At 40.0% G+C, this 23,839-nt stretch overlaps 1 protein-coding gene and 1 pseudogene across 1 annotated transcript in view; one reads left to right on the forward strand and one right to left on the reverse strand.

The window, feature by feature from the left end:
* Positions 1-23,839, forward strand: part of EMB2754 (Vacuolar sorting protein 39) — a 229,463-nt gene that overhangs the window by 21,770 nt on the left and 183,854 nt on the right. The gene's annotated exons all lie outside the window — the stretch shown is intronic.
* LOC149185294 (MLO-like protein 1 pseudogene) lies at positions 21,438-22,816 on the reverse strand (annotated as a pseudogene).

Here is a 23,839-nt window from a genome sequence, read left to right on the forward strand (position 1 = left end):
TTGTGTAATGCCTCTCATTATTCGCATGCAATTTTTTTGAATAAATAACTCCCTGCAAAGTGTTTGTTTGAACAACTGAAAGAAAATTTGAAATTCGTGCAAGTTAAACCAATATTTTTAGTAGGGGATGTTAAAGTGGTATCAATGTTGGTTTTCTTGCTAGCTTGTGAGTATATGCTACTTTGATGATCATGAAACCAAAAGTTAGGTCATACGTCACCTATAGGAGATAGAAGAAAGGAAGGGACGTCCCTCATTCAAACTTGGAGGGAGAAGAAGAAATGGGTATTCTCCTAGCTTGTGCATATCTCTTTGACTATTAGTGGGTGTGAGAGTTGCCTGCCATGTGTAGTTTAAGTGGAGTGGTAGGGGAGCGAACTCCCTTGAAATCTTGAACGACCAATAAGTGGGAAAGCACCTTGACAAACCAGCTCAAGGAAAAGGAAAAGTCAAATAAGTGGAATAAGCAGGATAAAGAACTTGGCAAGCAAATCACCACCTTGAAGAGGGAACTTGAAGAATCCATAAGGACTGAGGAAGTCTTAAGAAGTCAAATGAAGCAGAAGGAAGATGATTGCGTAAAGCATGAACAGGAAATTGTCACCTTGAAAGCAAAAGTGGACAAGGTGAATAAAAAACTGGGAGTTCATAGGTCTTGGATGACATTATCAATTTCCAAAGATCACCACTTATCAAGACAAGTCTTGGATATGCTAGTGATTCCTCATGTTACAAGGGTGAAGATGTCAAAGAGGAAGAAATGTCACATGACAAAAACGATAAGAAGCCTCATGAAGAGAAGACTCACTCCCAAGATGAAGAGAACCACATATTGAAGAAGAAAAGAAGCCTCATGAAAGGAAGTCTCATGCCAATGATGAAGAGAAGCCCAAAGTCAAGGTCTTGCACAAGTCAACCAACGACGGAAGCTGGAAGGCCAATGCCTCAAGAAGACAAGATGATGCATTCAAGATGCCAAATCATAGAAGAGCATTTAGAAGTGGAGAACATCAAAGCCTTGGATATTCTCAAGGGCGAGACACCTTTAGGAGATCATCACCCTGTACATCAAGGTATGCAAGCACATTTTATGGTTATTGCTATGCATGTTCTAACTTTGGACATAAAGTTGGAGATTGCAGAGAATATAGCAGGAGTATTGACAAAGGGTTTTATCAAAGCCCTAGAAGTAGAATTTCTAAAAGACAAGACATAATCCCATATTCTTATGACAATAGAAGTTACAACACCTTTGCTCCATTATTCAGACTAGATGTAGAGTGCTACCTATATCATAACTTTTGCCATTTTGCACGACATTGACGTGGACCTCGCAGAACTAGGAAGGAAAACCATTCACCAGGCAAGAAGACAAGACCACCAGGGTCTGGCAAAGAAAACATATTTCACAATGAATTCTCACACACATTTGGAAGACATGATGCAACAGGAGAGCGTAGTGTCGGGGAGATTATGTAATGGAAGAGATGATGCAGCAGGAAAGCACATTGTCAAGCATGTAGAGATATGGGCTATTGTACTTTTATGTAGATGATGCAACAGAGAAATGGGCTATTGTACTTTTATGTAATGTAGAGATGATGCAACAGGTAAAGCATATTGTCAGGGGGAGCATGTAGAGATGATGCAACATGTAAAGCATATTGTTAGGGGGAGCCACATCAACTAAAGCTATTGTCATTGAAAAGGATGCATCAGTCACCCTTTACCATTGATGTCAAAGGGGGAGAGAATCTTGGAAAGAAGCAAAAAAAAGAAGCATGAAGTCAATGGGAGCTTATGCAGCACGCCAGGAAATGATTGGTGTGTTGACATCAATGACAAAGGGGGAGATTGTTGAGTATGTTGTCATTGATGTCAAAGCAAGTGCAGGCCGTCAAAGTGGGTGCAGGTTATCAAAGCAGATGCAGGATATCATCATTGATGTCCTTGGTATGAAGGTATGCACAAATGAGATGACGCGTTGATAAAACCCTAGCTCTAGGGTTTGGTTTCCTTGGATGATGATCATACCCCGCACTTGTTGGAGATTTTGATAATGTAGATCATTGAATTTGATTTGGAGATGATCATCATTGAATTCTATTTGTCATGTCGATTCCAATGGTATGTGGATTGTCATGAGAGGCCTCACAGTTTGAGAGATATGCTTAGTTAAAGATGATGCACCCTCAGTATGGCCAAAGAGCCCAAAGGGTTGCTGATGTGGCAACGTTCAATTGACTTAGGAAAATGAAGCAAAATGACGTGGCAACCATTAAGGAAGATTAAAAATTATGGAAACCCTAATTCAACTAGCATTTTGGGCTAAAGGGATCAATATTTATTAAAGGAATTTTATTTCAAATTACGTCAAAGGTGTAAGTTGAAGGAGGGATTATTTTGGCTCTAAAAATATTTGAAATTTAAATTCCCTCCAAATTCATACATGTTGTTCCTTTCATTTGGCATCCTCATAAACTATTTAAACACACTCGTTTTTCTCTCTAAGGTGCATCAAAGGAATTCACTCACTCTTGCTTGTGGCCTTGAGGAGTTGACGAGGAGACTTTTTGCATAGGTTGTGGTTGTGACTTATGTGGTATGGTTGAGATTCACTAGGTTACCTTGCTACATTTCGCTGGTGAATGAACACATCCCTGAAGCATCGCTTTCATTGAACCTTGATTCCATGAATGCAATTTCTGAAGCGGTTTATCCCTGTGGTCATCTTCAACAAATTCGAAGTTTCTGAGGACATTTTTGAGAATAATATTATTGTGACTATTAACCTTGATCTGTAGCAATTCATAATCCTTCATGATATCTTGTAGGAGGTTGAAGGAATGTAGAAAGTTTTGTTTGTTTGAACAAGGGTTTTGTTTTGTCTTCATTTTATTTTTGCAGGTGCATTCTCATCCTTGTGGCCTTGTCCTCTGAGCATCTATCTCGAAGGACTTGTTGTCTGGGCAATAAACTAATCAACCGAACCATAACTATTTCACATCTAGGTAGTGTGGATTTTGAAGCAGACTTTCCTTGCAAGCGAACTGTAGTTTACTGCCTTTGCTACTTATCTAACACAACTTCTGTGTTGATTTGAAAACAATCACTGTTTTGAAAAGAACATACAATAGCCCATTTCTCTGTTGTAACACCTTAGAAATTTGAATCTGAAGTAGTAAGCTTTATACTTTGCAATCTTACAAAGCAGCGAAGGAATCTGTGAAGCCTTGGAAATGATTTGTCAAACAAACTCTATGCATATATGTGCAGCCTCCTTTCTGACGCGCATCTCTGAATCTTAATTGGGTCTGCAGATCGAAGGGAAAGTTATGGTCTATTGGGATGTCATGGTTCTTGATGGATGACAATATTTGTTTTATGAAAAATCTGGCAATTGAAAAGTCTGTCACTACAGGAAGGATTTCACATTTTTTTAACGAGGGGACTCATCATCTCATATCATTTTTGCAGCAGTTTTCATCATTGTAGAAAGTCTAGTTGTAAAGGTTATTGTAAACAGTTGGAGGACGAGTTTCATGATTGTAATACAATAAGGTTTTCTCAGTGTATCCTTGTTGTAGTGCGGTTGTATTGGCAAATTCTTTTCTATGGAGATTTGTATTTGCTTGGCAGTCACATCATTGTCTTTCGTAGAGTTTTATCATGACATATGCTGTTGTAGTTGATGTGTGTGTGTCTTGTCATTCATACCTGAGAGAGCAGAACTGTACCATTGTTTTATTGAATGTGGTCACTGACTATTGTTGTTGCAGAAGTGTTGAGCAAAAGCTAGGGCTTGCTAGGGTTTGTATTCTAGTCATTCATAATTGACAAGTGTTTACTTGCCGCTTGTCACACACACCTAACAATTAGTGAGAAAAGGATTTAACCCCACAAGATGTGGTTGGTTGCAAAACTAAGAGATGGCACTGTCACCTATTCCCAATTCTCTCCATTTAAGCTCTCTCTTAGGTCAGCTAAGGGGGGTGGTCCCTAAATGGAAAACTAAGTTAGAAGGTTTCTAGGAGATGTTAAATTATGATTATTTTTAAGACTATGATCAAATATAATGTGAGCAATATGAAATAAAATGAACTTCAATAACCATCAACACATGAGATAATGATAAGCATATGTAAAATCAATGCCTTCAAATATTACTTTAAGAATAACTAATACTTGCTCAAAATAAAATGAAGTGTTTCAAATTTGAAACACAAGCAATCCTGCTAATCAAGCAAAAGATGTTAGCAAGATATGATATCAACGCAAGATATAAATATGCTTTCAAGAAATGATTTTAAAATATATGATCATTTAGAAATTCAAAGCATGCAAGGAAGCAAATATGGAAATGTCTTGCAAAAGGAAACAAGTTAGAACTTTACTTGCAAAAATAAATGAGATGATATTTGCCCAAATAAAGTATTTAATTCAAAACATATTCATCAATAAAAAGTACATGTATAATTTGCAAGTAAAATGTGTTGGTATGAAATGCACCTAAACTAAAGTTTGATGCAATTATCTTGGTTTATTTTAATCTAAATGCCTAGTCTAGGTGTGACTTTTCTTTCAACCATTTTGAAACAAGTCTCTTATGTAAGTTGTGGAAGGAGATCCAAGGAAAGACAACCAAGGCTATATTAATGATACCTCCCTTGGAATATCCAACACACTCGATGCCTCCGGCGCTGCAAAGACTATGGCTTTGACGACTGCAAGGTCACTGTGTTAACCACAGAAGATGGTCTGTCCCTCAAGTTGATAAAAGAAAGGGGTCCCTAAGAGATGTCTTTCAACCAAGCTTATGCTTGGAGGTAAATTTTTATTAGAGATGCAAGCTATGCTAATATGCCTAAATGAAATGCAAGTAAGTTTATTAGTGTTTGTAAAAGGAAATGCCTCAAGTAAATAGAAATATGCTCAATGAGATAACTTAGATAATTGCTCAAAATTGTACAAGATACAAGAACATAAGTTTCATAAGCACATAAGATTGTAAGTTGCTCAAAGTAAGTGCTTTAACAAATGATATATCAATGATCAACCAACTAAAACAATGAAATGAGATGAAGCTTCAAAGTATGATATGCTTGCAAAGTGAGCAAATAACTTTAAAATAAATGAGCAAGTAACCAATGAGCCTATAGTGAAGCAAGCATAAAACAAATTGTTAAATTAACTAAATCAAACTTTGTCACATGAATTGAGATGCTTGCATATAATCAAATAAGTTGTTCCAAAGTGAATTCCCAAATTGTACTTAAAAGCAAAACTTCAAATGCAAGACATAAAATGGAAATTAGTAGCAAAATCTAAAATGGAAACTAGTAGCAAAATCAAATTTAGAAAGTTAGATTGTAATGGTGAGATTGTGTTAATTCTTAAGACATGCAAAATGAAAACTAAGAAAACAATGCAAGATCAATCCACCCACATGTTTCTCCTTCTAAATAAGGAGAAAATGATGCCTTGGGTGAAACACAAGCTCCCACAAGAAAAACTAAGCCTTTTTATTAGATTGTTACAAAGATGAGAAACCTTCCAAAGGATCTCAACTAAAACTTCAAGAGGAATCTTTTACAACATATGAGGCTTTTCAAGCACTAGATTTCTTTCTTGAAAGTCAAAATTAGAAACTAAGGTAAGTACAATAAAAAAATGGTCTTGAATTTGAAAATGTTAAGTGTCTCTTGGTATCCCAAATATTAGCTTCCAATGGCAGATGAAATCTTGCACAAGAAAAGGAGCTAGTCCTCAAATGCCCATGGACTCCTAGAAAGTGAACTTTAAAGGCTTGAGAGGTCCTACAAGAAAATAGTTAGTGTTTTCCTGAAGTCTCTTGTTATCAATACTCCAACTATGGGCTGCAAGACAAAGACACAATTAGTGTAGAGAGCACATGTCAAACAAATAAATATCATACAAATAATGTACAAGAAACCAAATCAAGTGATGAGAGTGAACTTCATCATTTGCTTTAGTTTAGAAAAGCTCTCAAATAACCAATATGAATCAATGAAACATTATTTTAAAGATTTAAAATTTTAAAATAATAGCTTGTACCCAAACGAATCCCTACAAGACACTTTTCGTAAGATAAACTAAATGAATCCAAATAACTAATGAGAGTTCCTTTGAAAGTGCTCCAAGAGTGGGTTGGTCTCCCACAAACTTCCCCTGACGTTTGATCCAACAAAAATTCTTCTACAACATTCAAATCAAACATTAGTCCATACAAATTTAGATAAACAAACAATGAATTGAACTTCTACTAGAACTTTCAAACTCTAGAGCCCACCTTCAAATCAAATGCTAATACAAGATAACTTTGCACTAGCAAGTTTACAAGAATATATGGAGAACGAAATAATTCAAATCATGGAAAGATTATACCAATAGCTCACAATGCACCGAGCTCCAAAGAAAGAACACCCATGAATGGACCCCCAAAGTCTTTTTATTAAAACTCTTGAAAAATATACAAAGTAGCATCGCTTCCGCAAGCAAAATAGCTGTAAACAATAGAGACAAAGTGAGAGCACAAAGATCTATTATATAGAGAAGCTTGAGAGCCAATCCCAAGGCAAATGGTGACAATCCCAAGACAAATAGGTGACAATCCCAAAGCACCTTCATGCAAATTCGAATTTTCCAAGTGGCATCAAGAATCCCTTAAGCAAAATCAAATTCTGTGATCAAATGACAAGTGTATAAAAATCTCTTCCAAATATTCTCTCAAATCCTCCCAAATGTGCATTAAGCCCACAAATTCGAATTTCCTTGTCAAAAACCACCGCATTTATGTCAATCAATTCGATTTCCTTAAGTGGGCCATCTATTTATGATGCAAGGTGCCAAATCATCCTCCAACTTGTCTTTTGACTTGATATAATTTCCAAGTCATTTCCACGTCATTTTGTGACATGGAGCAATTTATTTCTCTCCATTTAATTTATTTCTGGTTTAATTTATTGCTAGATTTCCCACTAAACTTGGGAAAAATGGGTTTTGAGGGTCTAGAACACATTTTAACCTCTCAAAGTGTGTCATAGTAGAAAGTTGAGGGCGAGAGGTGTAATTTTTATTACTCATACCCCAGACAACTTTTTTAGACATCACTTATTACATTTCATATGCAAATTTTATTCCAATTTCTACTTTGCGGGAAATTTTAAAAATTAAAAAATGATTCCTTAGACCTAATCAAATTCCACGATTTTTTTTTTGTGGTCTAATATGGTAATATACAATGACTGTAGACACTAGGACTCACCCAAGGCCTCACCATCAAGCCGTACTTCGACTTTGAGTTTATGCTTGGAGAAAAAAACTCAAGTAATTATTAAGTCCCTATAAGGGTAAAATAATTAACCAAGTGAAAAAACCTCCCAAAGTGAACTCACTTGATGACAAGGTCCCAAGTTACCCATGATTGTTACATGACTCAAACTCATCATACTAACATCACTTTACATCATCCTCTCAGGGCTTGTGAAATTTGAGTACAATAGAAGAAGATGAGAAGAAGAAGTAGAGTTAAAAATGTTAAAATTTGGGTATCAGAGGACAAGTGGTTCCCTAAGGCTTTGATCTTTGGCGTAGGTAAAAATGTCCAAATTTATTTGTACTTTTCTCCTAAAGTAACTTTATAAGTGGTATAGTCAATTTAATTTAAAAGCGACTTTATAAGTGATAAAGTTACATTCTAATTTAAAAGTGATTTTATAAGTGGTAAAGTTACATTCTAATATAAAGGTGACTTTATTAAAGTCAATGAAGAATTAGAAAGTGAAAAAGTGACTATGGAAATAAAAGGCTAAGTGAATCTTTATTTAAGTGGTTGAGTTAAAAAATAGAAAGTGAGAATTAAATGCACATTTATTCTCATCTCTAGATCTAAATGAATCTCAACCATTATATCTTAGGGTAACCCAAAATGTCATTTAGAAAGTAAAAGGAGAAGAGAATAGAGAAAGATCAATTCATTCTTTCATGAGCATTTGAGAGAAAGAGAAGAGAGAACAAGGAGAAAATTTCTGAGTAGTGAGGAAGTGAAGGAGAGCAGCAAGAAGACATTTCAACAAATTTGGGCAACAACATTTATTGGCACGCATCCGAAGGCAAAACCGTACAACATGAGAAAGACACAAAAATCGAGGAAGAGGGACAACAGCAAGGGCATTTCAAGGCAAATTTGGGCATGTTTTTAGAGGTAGACATACCACTGAAATCCATACGGTCCATATAGTCCATACAACAAGTTATGGGTACGTTTTTCGAGACAGGCCGTACAACATTTAATATTGTTTTATTGCTGGAAAAATTTCTGTTTTGGTTGTTTGTTGATTGGCACGATTTTCGAGGTAGAGTTCAAGCACGAAAATCGAGATAAGTTGTAATTTGTGGTTGTTGGAATATTTAGTGTATTTCAGTTTTTCTATAAAAACATTTTTAGAAATAAAGAAGAGCTCTCAAACTAGTTTTCCCCAAGAGTTGTAGGGGGTTTTTCCAGGGTCACATTGACAAAAAATCACTGTGTTATTTTCTTTGTGTGGCTGTCATAATTTTGCTGTGTTTTATTTCTGCAATTTCAGCAGTTGTGAAATCTCTAAATTTTTGTTTTCAGAAAAATAGTGTCATTTTCACATTTTAGAATTTTTATTATGCTTGGACTTAAAACTAAATGCATGGAGTGATAAGGAAAATTGATAACCGGAGTGGGGGTTGAAATTTCTTCACGGTATTGGAGCTTGGTTGGCTAAAAAGTGCAGTTTGGGACAACAAAGTGAAAATTACAGTAAACTGATTTTTACACAGAACACATAAATTTTTACCACATATTTGAGAATTTCAGTTTGGTAGGACAGTGAAACATGTCTTTGGGTTTGAGAGTTGAACGCAGGTTGGATGGGTAGAACAACTACAGTGCATGGAAGGAGAGAATCCAGAGCATCTTTGGGGAAGCAGAAATCTGGGGCATTATGGATAAATACCACACTGAACCCAGTATGCAATGCTCTGGGGCATTATGGTAAATACCACACTGAACCCAGTAGCAATGCTTGATCCTGTACAGTTGACAGAGTTTAACAAAAAGAATGCTAAGGCAAAAAGATTGATTTTGGAAGGAATCAAAGATCATGTCATTCCTCATGTGAGAGGAAAGACTTACGCACATGAGATGTGGTCAACCTTGACCAGTCTTTACCAGAGCTCAAATGAAAAATGGTCCTAAAGGAGAAACTGAAGGCCATTAAAATAGCTAAGATTGACAATGCTACATCATACCTCACAAAGATCAGTTCAGTGAGAGATGAGTTGACAACCGTAGGTGAGATCATTGCACCCACTGAGTTGGTGAGGATTGCTTTGAGTGGTCTTCCCAAGACTTGGGAGAATTTTGTGGATGGCATTGTTGCACGGGAAAACCTTCCCGATTGGGAGAGGTTGTTGGATGATTGCATTCAGAATGAGATCAGAAAGAACCATCTTGGGGCAACCAAACAGGTGGAGGAGGATGACATTGTGGCATTGTTAGCAAGAGACAAGAAGGGCAGAGTGTTAAGTTATGGTATGTTCTATGCTTATAACAGTTTACTTCTTTTTCTTATTATATTCCACCGATTAGCAATCACATGTACATAAAGTAAAGTGCAGATAGAACATTAAACGATCGACAAAAAACAAGCCAAGACAAGAGACACAAGATGTGGCGGCTAGCCAGGGACAAACCCCACAATGTGTGGGGAAACCCTTTGATCAAATCTTGTTTTATCTTCAATAATTCAGTAGAGAGAAATAGTAAAATAAATCTGATTCATATCAGTAGTAGCAAACCCTAGATCAGTAGCATCAGCATTAGCGGCTTCATTATCAAACTAGGGCAGACCATATCTCACAAACCGACAGTCGGATTGACTTCATTCCACCACCAAAAGTTTCGGCTTCCAAAGGAGGTTCAGATGAACCTACAACGCAGTTCAGATGAGGAGATCTTCTAGGCCACGCAAGTCAATCTTTACTTCTGCAGTTGCAGCTTCAGTTTCAGCAGTTTCCGGCTTCAAACTAGGGCAGTCGATATCTTGCAAACCGTTTGTCGGATTGACTTCATTCCACCACCAAAAGTTGCGGCTTTCAAAGGAGGTTCAGATGAACCTACAACGCAGTTCCAAAGAGGAGATCTTCTAGGCCACGCAAGTCAATCTTTACTTCTGCAGTTGCAGCTTCAGTTTCAGCAGTTTCTGGCTTCACATGTGTGAGAGAGAGAGACCCATTTCAGCGCAGTAGAGAAGAGACTCATATCTGCGCAGTAGAGAGAGAGAGATGTGATGAGATGAGTGAGTCCAAATGAGGAAAAGTCCTCTTATATTTATACACAACGTTGGTGGGTGAATAGATGCGACTGTTGGGCTTCTGAGCCTACATGAGTTGTAGGTCGGCTTGATAATAATTCCATAATCAAAATAAATTCATATCTCCATGAATACTTATCGGAATTGGATGATCTTTATATCAATCTTACACCTCTCGACGAGAGGAATATAATAAAAATATTATTAGCCATGAATAAGATGACCCACATGAAGTTTTGCCCTGGTTGCCAATTTTAACACTCCCTCTCAACCATGGAGAACTTCATCTGCAATCTGTCTATCGGTCGTTACTATTCATCCATCAAATGCACTGCCTTGTACAACCTGACCCTTGCCCTGCTCTGCTCTATTTTGCCTGTTCTGCTTTGTCTTGTTCTGCCCTGCACTGATCTGTACTGTTTTGTTTGTTCTGCTCTGCTCTTGCATTGTTCTGTTCTACTCTACTTTTGTCCGAATTCTGAAGAAGAAGAAATGATCGAGGAGGTATCATACTGACTCAAAGTCAGTCTTAGAGTATGTACCACTGGTCCCAGACCAGTCTCAACCAACCCAAAGTCAGCGTCATAGTGAGTACAACTCCAATGGTCCCAGACCAATATCATCCTCCACTGACTCAAAGTCAGTCTCAGAGCATGTACCACTGATCCCAGACCAGTCTCAACCGACTCGAAGTCAGCGTCATAGTATGGTACAACTCCTACCACTGGTCCCAGACCAGTATCATTGATCCCAGATCAATGGAGGTCATCCTAGCTTAGGGAGTACGGTAGTTACAATGATGCGTCCATCGGTACTACTATGGTCCCTAACTTCATTTCCCTGCTCATTGATCAGATGAGAGGTACTTCCCATGAGTCCCAGACTGCATGGGTAGGATGCCTCGACAGGAGAACTAATCAATCCTGTCCTCACAGGAGAACACATCAATCCTGCTACAATTGCCATGGAGAACACATCAATCCAGGCCTCACAGGAGAACACATCAATCCTGCTACAATTGTCGTGGAGAACACATCAATCCAGGCCTCACAGGAGAACACATCAATCCTGCTACAATTGCCATGGAGAACACATCAATCCAGGCTGCCATGGAGAACACATCAATCCAGGCCTCACAGGAGAACTAATCATCCTGCTACACAGGAGAGCGAATCATCCTGTTCCACAAGAGAGCGAATCATCTTGTCCCACAAGAGAGCGAATCATCTCGTTCCAGTGTGCACCACCAGGGGAGGGTGAGTCACCCTGTGGTCATATGTTGCTCCAGTAGGAACCGCAAGCCCTCAGAGCTCCCAGAGCTCAATGTATGCAACATGCAGGGCCCTTGTACAAGGGTTTCTTGCCGACTCCATGTCGTTTGGGAAAATCACAGATTAGATCTTTCCTCGGGGCTTTGACAAGGTGTATCAACCTGTACATCATCTTAATGTGATGGAGCTTCCTTGCTCATCGACTTACCATATCCCAGATGATGTCTATCTACTGGAGCAATTGACGAATACGGGATTCCTCAATAATCGAATCCCACCTCTGGTTGTTACAGAGAATCACAGTGGTATCCAATGTAAATCCAAACAGCTCATTGAAGAGCTTTCGCAACTAGACTGCCTCACATGAGGTTATGCTAGCAACAATATATCCTGCTTCGGCGGTGCTCAAAGCCACCGACTTCTGCTTCCTGTTCATCCAGGATATCGAAGCAAATCCCAAGGAGAAACAACACCTGGAAGTGCTCTTACGGTCCTCCACATTGCCTGCCCAATCAGCATCTGTGTATCCAAATAGTCTCACATCTCTGGCAATGTATCTTAACCCATAAGTGATAGTGCCACGAAGATATCTCAGCAGATTCTTGGCACCAATCCAGTGTATGTGGTGGGGTTCAACCATATGCTGGCTCAACGTGTTGACTGCAAAGCATATATCTGGACGGGAGTTCACTAAGAACATTAATGCTCCGACGAGTTGCCGATACTCAGTAGCATTTCGTAAAACAGGTCCAGCAGCACTACCGCTTAACTTCTTGAAGTCAAGCTCCATCGGAGTAGTTACAGGCTTGCAGTCCACCATTCCGAATCTTTCCAATATCTTCACCACATATTTTCCTTGAGATAGGAAAATTTCTCTTGGCTTTTGCCACACTTCAAGTCCTAGGAAGTAGTGCATCAGTCCTAGGTCTTTCATTTCAAATTCAGAGGCCAGCTCCCTCTTACATTTGTGAATGAGAGGGTTTGCACCTGTTAGAAAGAGGTCATCCACATACAACACCAATATGAGAGGCTTGTCATCTTCAACCTTAAAGTAAAGGTCAGGATCGGCTTCACTCCTAGTGAATCCCAGCTTCATCAAGTAGCTATCGATCCTCTCATACCATGCTCGGGGTGCTTGCTTTAGCCCATAGAGAGCTTTCTTCAACCTGCATACATGAGATTTTCGATCATGGATCTCAAATCCTTCGGGTTGTTCCACGTAGACCTCTTCTTTGATCGAGCCATGCAAGAACGCAGTCTTGACATCTATCTGATGTAGGTTCCATCCTCGTGAAGCGGCAAGGGCTATGATCGAGCGGATGATCGTATATCTGGCAACAGATGCAAATATCTCATCATAGTCTATACCTTCCTTTTGGGAGAAACCTCGAGCAACAAAACGAGCCTTATACTTTTCTGTGCTTCCATCTGCTGCATGCTTTATCTTGTAAAGCCATTTGGAAGTAACAACAATCTTGTCCTGGGGTCTAGGAACTACTTCCCAAACATCATTCTTTATGATAGACTCATATTCTTCGGTCATAGCATCCTTCCATACTTGATGCTTGACGGCATCTGAGAATGACAAAGGTTCATTTTGTATGATCGTGCTCATGATGGTCAGGTATCCTTGATACCTATTAAGTTTCTTACTTTGATGGAAGGTTCCTCATGGTGCAGCATGTCCTTCAGCATCATCAAGTATCCCCTAAGCCATGAAGGCCTCTTCCTAGAAGAGGAAGGCTCATGTGGATGAGGATCAATCGGATCCATGGGTTCTTCTACATCAGGCATTGATTCATCAGCCTTTTCTTTCGGTTCCCTACTGTCGGCTTCTTGAGAGCTCCTCAAAGTCAGAAGATTGTTCACCTTGCTGAGAGCCATATCTTCATCAAAGGTGACATCATGAGTAATTACGACTTCCCTTTGACCGACTACATAGATTCTATAGCCTTTAGTGTTTTCACCATAGCCCACGAAAATTCCCTTCTTTCCAGATGCACCCAATTTATTTCTTTTCTCTTTCGGCACATGAAAATATACAGGGCTTAAAAAAATTCTGAAATGAGAAACATCAGGTTTCTTACCAGTGAACTTTTCTTCAGGAGTCTTGGAACCCAATGCTTGATGAGGGTATCGAATTTTGTACATATACGGCAGCGTTTGTAGTTTTAGCCCATAGAAACTTTGGAAGTCTTTAATCATGTAGCATGGCCCGGACAGCTGCCACAATTGTGCGGTTCTTCCTTCCCACCACACCATTCTGCTCAGGAGTATGTGGTGTAGTAGTCTCCCTCTTAATGCCAACCTCAGGTATGCCTAAGTGAACCAACTGTAATATATCGGAGGTCTTGCTTTGGCTTGAGGGGAATGGTCCCCTTTTGAGCTTTCCTTTGGCACATCCCGGAGATACACCTTCTTTCTCTACTTGGAATTCGAGCATCCCTGTTACCATCTGTCTTACATTGGGTAGAGCTTTGTAATGAAGGTGGCAAAACCTCCGATGCCAAAGTTCGGACTAAAGAGTTGTGTCACAAGACATGACACCTAGCGGACTTCCATCGACCTGATATAATGAATCAACACTAAACCCAAGAGTAAAGGCATCTTTAACATTATTTTTCCACATACGTACCTTGCCATTGCTGAAGGTTACCTTGTAGCCTTTGTCTTCCATTGCCGAGATGGACACTAGGTTCTTTTTGGGGTCAAGTGCATTTAATACATCCTGGACGTTCTAGCCTTCTTGAATGGTTGTCCTCTTCCTCGATTCCTAGCTCTCCTCTTACCTTTGCTGTTGAATTTGTCATTCCTTTGATTTTCCATAAGAGGGATTTTGATTATCGTCCCGGTGTGAGTCCTTTCTATCAGGGCACTTCCTTGCATAGTGACCTGCTTCATCGCAGATGAAACATCGTCCTTTTCTTCCACCCTTAGATCCATCATTTCCTTTTGATTAGACCCAAAATTATTTCTTCTCTTAGCATGAGAAGAAAAAGCAGCAGGAGGACCTTTAGGCATGGGCATTTCTTGCTCTTCTTCCCTTGTTTCTTCTTGAATGCATCTAGCCATTAATTCCTCGAAACTAGGAATTACATTATAGTTCAGAAGAGTAGTCTTGAACATGTACCATTCAGATGGTAATCCTCCAAGAGTTGTGAGTGCCATTTCTCAATCTATTGTAGATTTCCTTGGAGGTGTCCAGTTCAGAGATTTAGGCCACCAAGCGCTTGTCGATAGAGTCCCGGATGAACTTCTTTGTTTTGACTTCTCCATTTTTCCATTTGTTCCAGGCAGCAGCAGATGCATTTGATGAAGGCTCAACAATATTGCCTCTTACATGGTCCAACACTCCTTGATCTTCAAGGGTTAGATCGATAGACATCTTCCATCCGTGATAGTCAGCTTTCTCACGGAGCTTGTCTTCGGCAGGAAAGAGTGTTGAGGACCCCATAGTTCTTTTAGGATAGCCTTGCCAATCTTCTCTTCAATGATTGCTCTTGCTCTTGCTCGGGGTTTGTCTTCACCTCAGCTTCGATACCATGTTAAGTTATGGTATGTTCTATGCTTATAACAGTTTGCTTCTTTTTCTTATTATATTCCACCGATTAGCAATCACATGTACATAAAGTAAAGTGCAGATAGAACATTAAACGATCGACAGAAAACAAGCCAAGACAAGAGACACAAGATGTGGCGGCTAGCCAGGGACAAACCCCACAATTGGTGGGGAAACCCTTTGATCAAATCTTCTTTTATCTTCAATAATTCAGCAGAGAGAAATAGTACAATAAATCTGATTCATATCAGCAGTAGCAAACCCTAGATCAGAAGCATCAGCATTAGCAGCTTCATTATCAAACTAGGGCAGACCATATCTCACAAACCGACAGTCGGATTGACTTCATTCCACCACCAAAAGTTTCGGCTTCCAAAGGAGGTTCAGATGAACCTACAACGCAATTCAGATGAGGAGATCTTCTAGGCCACGCAAGTCAATCTTTACTTCTGCAGTTGCAGCTTCAGTTTCAACAGTTTCCGGCTTCAAACTAGGGCAGTCGATATCTTGCAAACCGTTCGTGGATTGACTTCATTCCACCACCAAAAGTTGCGGCTTTCAAAGGAGGTTCAGATGAACCTACAGCGCAGTTCCAAAGAGGAGATCTTCTAGGCCATGCAAGTCAATCTTTACTTCTGCAGTTGCAGCTTCAGTTTCAGCAGTTTCTGGCTTCACATGTGTGAGAGAGAGAGACCCATTTCAGCGCAGTAGAGAAGAGACTCATATCTGCGCAGTAGAGAGAGAGAGATGTGATGAGATGAGTGAGTCCAAATGAGGAAAAGTCCTCTTATATTTATACACAACGTTGGTGGGTGAATAGATGCGACTGTTGGGCTTCTGAGCCTACATGAGTTGTAGGTCGGCTTGATAATAATTCCATAATCAAAATAAATTCATATCTCCATGAATACTTATCGGAATTGGATGATCTTTATATCAATCCTACACCTCTCGACGAGAGGAATCTAATAAAAATATTATTAGCCATGAATAAGATGACCCACATGAAGTTTTGCCCTGGTTGCCAATTTTAACACAGAGCAAAGAAGCAAGCTTCCAACAGTGGAGGCAAAGACAAAGGTAAAGGCAAGAAACAAAACAAGGAGAAGGACTATTCCAAAGTCAAATGTTGGAATCGTCAAAAGTTGGGACACTACGCTGTTGTGTGTCCGGAGAAGAAGAACAAGAAAGGGAAAGACAAACCCATGGCAGCTTCTGTAGAGATAGAGATCTTCTCAGAGAACTTTGATCGAGAGTTTGGGTTCATAGCTTGTGAGGGCACTAGTGTAGGATCACTTGCCATACAGGTTCAGAGGGAATGTGCACTCCCCGCTACTAGCAGAGCATCTTCTAGCATTTGGTATGTTGACAGTGGCACTTCCCGCCACATGATAGGAGTCAGAGAGTACTTCTCAGAGCTTTCAGAGGATGATACTGAAATGAAGGTAGTACATGGTGATGAGAACATTGTTAGAACAGTCAGTGTGGGGACATTGACATTTGATAGGGGACCCAAACCTCCCTTGAAAGTGTCGGATGTTCTATATGTGCCTGGAATGAAGGAGAACCTGATATCCATCTCAACACTTGAGGACAGAGGGTACGATGTGTTGTTCAGGAGAGGGCAGGTGCTTATATATCCTAGGGGAACTCCAGCTTCTTCAGCTAGAGTGATTGGTGTGTGCCATGCCAAGGTGTACAAGTTCTCATTCCAGCCCCTGATGGCATTGAGTAGCAACACCCGAGACAAGACCGACATTAGATCTAGCAGTTTAGAGTTGTGTGAGATTTGGCACCGCAGGATGAGGCACATGTATCATAGGGCCTTGAGTACATTGCGGGAGATCACCACTGGTGTGCCAGATTTCAGTTCTGATCACCTTGATGTATGTAGAGGATGTGCTATGGGGAAGTTTGCTAGATTCCCTTTTCCCAACAGCGACAACAGAACGACCGAAATCCTTGATTTGATTCACATCGATGTGAGTGGTCTGATGTCTCATGTATCCTTGGGTGGCTATGAGTACTATGTTTTATTCATTGATGACCACTCTAGGAAGACTTGGATTTATTTCTTGAAGACCAAGAGCTGGTCTTCAAGTGGTTTCAAGAGTTCAAAGCTCTTGTGGAGACCCAGATAGGTAGGAAGATCAAGGTCCTCAGGTCAAAAAATGGAGGGGAGTATAGCCTTGGTGAGTTTGTTGATTTTTGTGCTGAGGCAGGCATTAGGAGGGAGTTCACAGTTCCTTATAACCCCCAGCAGGATGGAGTTGTGGAGAGAAAGAACATATCCATTGTAGGGGCTACCAAAGCTATGCTTCATGATTAGGGGTCACCTTTATTTTTGTGGGCAGAGGCCTGCAACACTGCTATGTACTTGCAGAACATGAGTCCACATCGTGCCTTGGGGAATGTGACTCCGGAGGAGGCTTTTTCTGGGAAGAAGCTTGATGTTGGGCACTTTCGTATCTTTGGGTGCCTTACATATTCCTATGTCCCTAAGGAGAACAGGACCAAGCTAGAGCCCATTGCAGACAAGGGCATCTTTGTGAGTTATAGCGAGACCTCGAAAGCTTATCGGATTTGTATTCCTGCGCAGAGGAAAGTGGTTGTCAGGCGGGATGTGAAGTTCGAGGAGGAGAGAGCTTTCAGGAGGTTATGAGAGTTAGAGTATCCAGAGTCACCAGACCCTCAGGAGCAACTGAGTCAGTCATAGGGATCTAGTGGTCAGGGATCAGGAGGTACATCGATTACAGTGTTAGGTCCATCAGTGAGTAGTGGCTCTCAGAGTCAGGTGGGTGGTTCTTCGGGCAACATGCAGGGCAGTCCGCAGAGCAGTTCACAGGGTAGTCCACTAATGGACAGTTCGCACGATACTTCAACATCTACAGGCACAGATTTAGGAATGAGATAAGTTGGCAGGTCTTCAGGAGTTCAGGCTTCTTATGATGATGAGGATTCTTTCACTTGGTTGGATAAGTATGCTCAGGGAAGAGGAAGCCCAAGTGGCTTCAAGATACCTTGCGCGAGGCCACATTAGTTGCTGGGCCAAAGAGACAGGTTAGAGAGAGTAAACCACCAGAGTGGTTCTGTAGTTACATGGCATTGGTAACAAGCATTGTTGACTCCGAGCCTTCTAGTTATGAGGAGGCAGTCAACCAACAGGTCTGGAGAGAGGCCATGATGGAGGAGTATTCTTCTATTATGAAGAGCAATGTTTGGGAGGTAGTGCTAAGGGCTGAAGGTAAATCAATTGTTACTTCCAGATGACTCTACAAGATAAAGCATGCTGCAGATGGCAGCATCGATAAGTTCAAGGCTCGATTTGTGGTGAGAGTGTTCTCACAGGTTAGGGGAGTTGACTATGAGGAGACCTTCGCTCCCGTAGCTCGGTATACATCTATTCACTCCATTATATTGATTGCAATAGAGATGGGTTGGAAGATCCACGAGATGGATGTGAAGACCGCATTTCTCAATGGCTTCATTCAGGAGGAGGTTTATATTGAGTAGCCGCAAGGCTTTGAGGTGCATGGGAATGAGACCCATGTATGCAGATTGAGAAAGGCACTCTATGGCTTGAAGCAAGCTCCTAGAGCTTGGTACTCAAGGATTGATACATACTTGCAACAGTTGGGTTTCACAAAGAGTGAGGCTGATCCGAACCTATACTTCATTGTGGTGGGTGAGGAGCCTCTCATTCTGGTGTTGTATGTTGATGACTTGATCATCACTGGTGCAGAGAGACTCATTGAGGGTTGCAAGAGAGATCTTGCTTCAGAGTTTGAGATGAAGGATATCGGCTTGATGCATTATTTTATGGGATTGGAGGTGTGGTAGGAGGAGGGGCATTTCTTCCTAGGACAAGGGAAGTACATTGTGGATATTCTTAGCAAATTTCACATGGAGGACTGCAAACCCATGTCTACACCTATGATCACTAACTGGAAGAAGCTTCACGCTTCTGATTCTGAGTTGGTGGATCCTACTCTATACAGACAACTGATTGGTAAATTGATGTATTTGGTCAACACTCGACCAGATATATGTTTTCCAATTAACACTATGAGTCAGTTCATGTGTGAGCCCAGGAGAGTGCACTGGGGGGCAACAAAACACATTCTTCGTTACCTGCAGGGGATTGTGGATTTTGGTCTGGATTATAGACAAGGTGATGGAGTGAGACTAGCAGGGTACATGGATTCAGATTGGGCAGGTTGTGCTTCAGATAGGAAGAGTACTTCGGGTGCTGTTTTGGGTTGGGTTCGGCAGTTGTGTCATGGATCAGCCGGAAACAACAGTCAATTGCATTGAGCTCAACTAAGGCAGAGTATATGGTTGCTAGTTTGGCTAGTTGTGAGGCCATATGGCTTCGCAAGATGTTCTTTGGTCTATTTGGTCAGGCATTGAGACCTTTAGTAATTTACTGTGATAATCAAAGTTGCATAAAACTCATGGAGAATCCAGTTTTTCATGACAAGTCAAAGCATATTGAGATCAAATATCACTTCATTAGAGACTATGTCCAAAAAGGCATTGACAAGCTTGAGTACATTTCCACAAATGAGCAGGTAGCAGACATTCTCACCAAAGCCTTACCATGGGGCAAGCATGTCTACTTCAGAGACAAGATGGGAGTGGTGAGGAACACTTTCCTCAGTAAGAGGGAGTGTTAAAATTTGGGTACTGTTAGCGCTCGAATTTGCCTCAGGCTGAAGAAGGCAAAACTCAAGGCAACATCAAACCAAGCTCAGCCTCGTAGCTAGCCCTACGAGGACAGGAGAGGGCTCTCTCCGGGTCAATCTCGGCAGACAAGTTTTCAAAGGGGCTGAGATGACCGATAAAGAATGCTGATTTTAGGCTAGTAAATTGATAGAAAGGGATTTTTTTTTGATAAATGATTGGTTTTCTGGGCTGCATGGGCAAAAAACAGCTTGAAACAGAGAAATATAATCAAAAACACAGATTATCTCCTGAGGCAAGGTAGGCAAGAAATTTTAACATCAAATTGAGATTAAATGGAACGGCAAGACTGCTGAGGAGTTGACAAGGGCATAGAAGATGAATCCTTGTCAAACAGAAGAAAACATTAAATATGAACAAACTTAAAGGCAGAGCATACAAATTATGAATTCTACCTTAACACTTCATTTGTTCAATTGGAAACGATCATGAAATGAAATGAACACATAACAGGCTACATATGAAACAAAGGATGACACAAATGTTAAATTTCATACCACAGGAATCTCAGGGGTCAGAGCTGCATTTTTATTAAAATCTCTGTCAAAACTGTACAATAGAAGCTCTGTTTTTCTCCACCAACGCTCAGAATTCTTCTAACTCTCCTCCCCTTACAAAATGATTTTCAATACATTAAATAAACTCTGCTAGGGTAAAACAAATCGACCCCAAAACAGGGGCGCTGTTTCACCTGAAGCTACAAAAATAGAATAGAATCTCTAAAGATAGAAAAGCCTTCCATTATTCCAGCTTCAATGACCCATGAAAACTAATCCTGGAGCGTAGACTAACTAAAGACAGAAATAGGCAATCGAACCTTTGAATGCCACTTTGCAACTGCAGTCAAAAAATATATCATCGGTTTGTGTTTCTTTGCTATGACAGGTGTCTTTGTTTAAATATAAAACTGATCCTTTAAATAAGTTTCCACCTGAACAATCGCAGCTGCAGTTTACCAACCTCACCACGTGTTTTCAGTTTGAAGACATTTACCTGTGTCACCACCGTTTGATTACCAGCTTGACATGTGCAACACCATTAGCGATAACATTGCTGAGGTGGAACGTTATGAAACGTTGTTTCAAACCGCCATTCACTCTCTGAATTACATGAACATATAATTGATAATCAATGCAGAAGAGCCTGTCCTAATATCCTAATAAAAATGTACGCTGTTACCAATAAAATTACAGGTTACTCCACAAGTATAGCCAAGCTTATATCCTGAAAGTACTAGATTAACTATGTATCTGTTCATGTCAATGATTTGTTCAATTCGAGACCTCCACACTACAAACTGGGCATATCTTATTTATTTGAAGCCAAATTTTGATGCAATCTGAATGGTATTGATGCTTGCATGGAAGGGTATGTATTATATCCCTCCTTCGTGATTGAAGTCTCCAAGACCTGTAGATAAATTTGTAATTGGTTGACAATCGATAAATTAATTGTCATTTTACAGCTGATTCAATTACAAGATTACTGCTTCTAGCCTTTTCATGATTTTGGCATATCTATCTTGGACTCTGAACATTCTGTTATTTCGTAATCGTGGATTGATTCTGATTGAATTTGCGATGTGTCATTGATCTTCAATAGCTGTAGATTCCCTCTATCATTGTCATCATCAAGTCTGGTACTTACTCTTCTCTTGGCCCTCTGCTGCCATTCTAACAGTCCCTGACGGACTCTCTCTCCAAATAATGTCATTTTATATGAGGTACCCATCTGAGTAACAAGGGCATAGAGTGAAAAGGTACTATAGCTGCAAAGAACTTGAATAATTATCCCAATTACAAGCCTTGGAATTATATAGCCAACTTTTCCCATAATGCATGAGTGGAAACCGTAAGTTGTCAGTATCCAAAAGAAAAATGCGATTTCAAAAGCGTTCTTCTACAAAAGTGTGCTTCTCTGCAACTTCTTGGGATAATGATATGCTCCAGTTTTGTACCCACAACTAGTAAAAGAATCAAAGGGATGAAAGCAATCCAAAAAATGGCATGCCAACCATGAATATTGGGGAGCAAGTAAATCACCACCAAAGACCAAAGGTATCCACTTAGATTAACAACCTTCTTGAAGTCAGCTTCAAGTGTTCTACTTCTCATCATGTACTTGTGAAAATCAAAATTTGGGTTTGAGCTGCAATGTTTTGAATGAAGCCCAATCGTAGAGTATTGTAATCTGTCTTTGTTACTGAGCCATAAAATTGCTTAAAAAAATGAAACCATCCAACTTAGTAAAGCTGACTTTCCCCATATCCCCATAACATGGTTCTTGACAAAATCATGATGTGGGTTCTTGACAAAATCATGATGTGCAATACTGATGAAATGTTTCTTCATAGCTTTTTTTTTTTTGGATTGAATCTATTTGGTCGAATGCCTCTCCCAGGACCTCCATGTGCGGATCTTTGCAATTCCCAGAAGTGTGGTCATAACAGAAAATAGCACATAGACGACAGCCAGAACAAATATGAAGATATGCAACTCATGCATTGCTTCTATGGACAAGAAAGGTTTCTTTCCCTCCTTACAGTGGCTTGCTTCGGAACCCCCCGATGACAGTAGATGTCTATTATTGGATCCAACAAAAGATGTTAACACCCTAGAATGGATCGCAGCCTCTGAAGCAGGGCCTTCAGCGAGTTCATGCCTTCTGCACGGTAACATGCGATGTGCAATGCTTTCTGGTATGTAAAGGCGATTGATTGCCCCTTGAAAAACAGTAAGCAATATGGAGATAAATCCCAGAGGCATCAACTCTTCTTGCATCTTCACTAGGGCATCATACAATGGTTTTTGGCTCCTCCTCAACAAGTTCTGCCCGTTTAAAATCAAGTGCCTTCAACTTCTCTGTTCTTTTCCCTTCTAACTTGAAGTGCAGTATAGAAAACACCAAAATCATATGGAAAACCTATTGAAGTAATAGTAGCAGCTGTGCCTGCAGCAATTCCCACTGCAAGAGCAAGTAGTAGACCTCTATCAAGTCTCCCATCCATCAGATTCTCAGCCATGTGACCCCATTTTACTTTGGCTTCTTTGATATTTTCTGATTTAAATGATGGCTCCTTTGTCTATTTGCAGGGATAATTAGCATCGAACTTTGGTGAGGAGAACCAGCATCTGCAACTGAGGAACTACATGATGAAAAGATACATTTGATGATTTCTTCTTCAAAACCCTGTTTTGAAGAAGAATCAATTTCTCATTATTGACAATGACATCCCGGAAAAACTTACTGAACCTTCCGCTGGCCTGCACAAGACCAAATCCTGGACTCAAGAATTAAAATGACTGCCAGTGACGGGAAATGAACCTTAGTGAATTTGATTGCATCAGGCTGACAAGACGGAGTCTAACAGGTACCAGAGGACAAGTGGTTCCCTAAGGCTTTGATCTTTGGCCTTGGGAAAAGTGTCCAAATTTATTTGTACTTTTCTCTTAAAGTGACTTTATAAGTGGTAAAGTCAATTTAATTTAAAAGTGACTTTATAAGTGGTAAAGTTAGATTCTAATTTAAAAGTGACTTTATAAGTGGTAAAGTTACATTCTAATTTAAAGGCGACTTTATTAAAGTCAATGAAGAATTAGAAAGTGAAAAAGTGACTATGGAATTAAAATGCTAAGTGGGTCTTTATTTAAGTGGGTGAGTTAAAAAATAGAAAGTGAGAATTAAATGCACATTTATTCTCATCCCTAGATCTAAATGAATCCCAGCGATTAGGTCTTAGGGTAACCCAAAAGGTCATTTAGAGACTAAAAAGAGGAAAGAAGAGAGAAAGATCAATTCATTATTTCATGAGCATTTGAGAGAAAGAGAAGATGGAGCAAAGAGAAAATTTCTGAGCAGTGAGGAAGTGAAGGAGAGCAGCAAGAAGACATTTCAACAAATTT

The sequence above is a fragment of the Pinus tabuliformis genome, chromosome 3_2 (assembly GCF_031772625.1).
Source record: "Pinus tabuliformis cultivar Carrire ecotype Pingquan chromosome 3_2, CPIR1, whole genome shotgun sequence".
Classification (NCBI taxonomy): Eukaryota; Viridiplantae; Streptophyta; class Pinopsida; order Pinales; family Pinaceae; genus Pinus; species Pinus tabuliformis.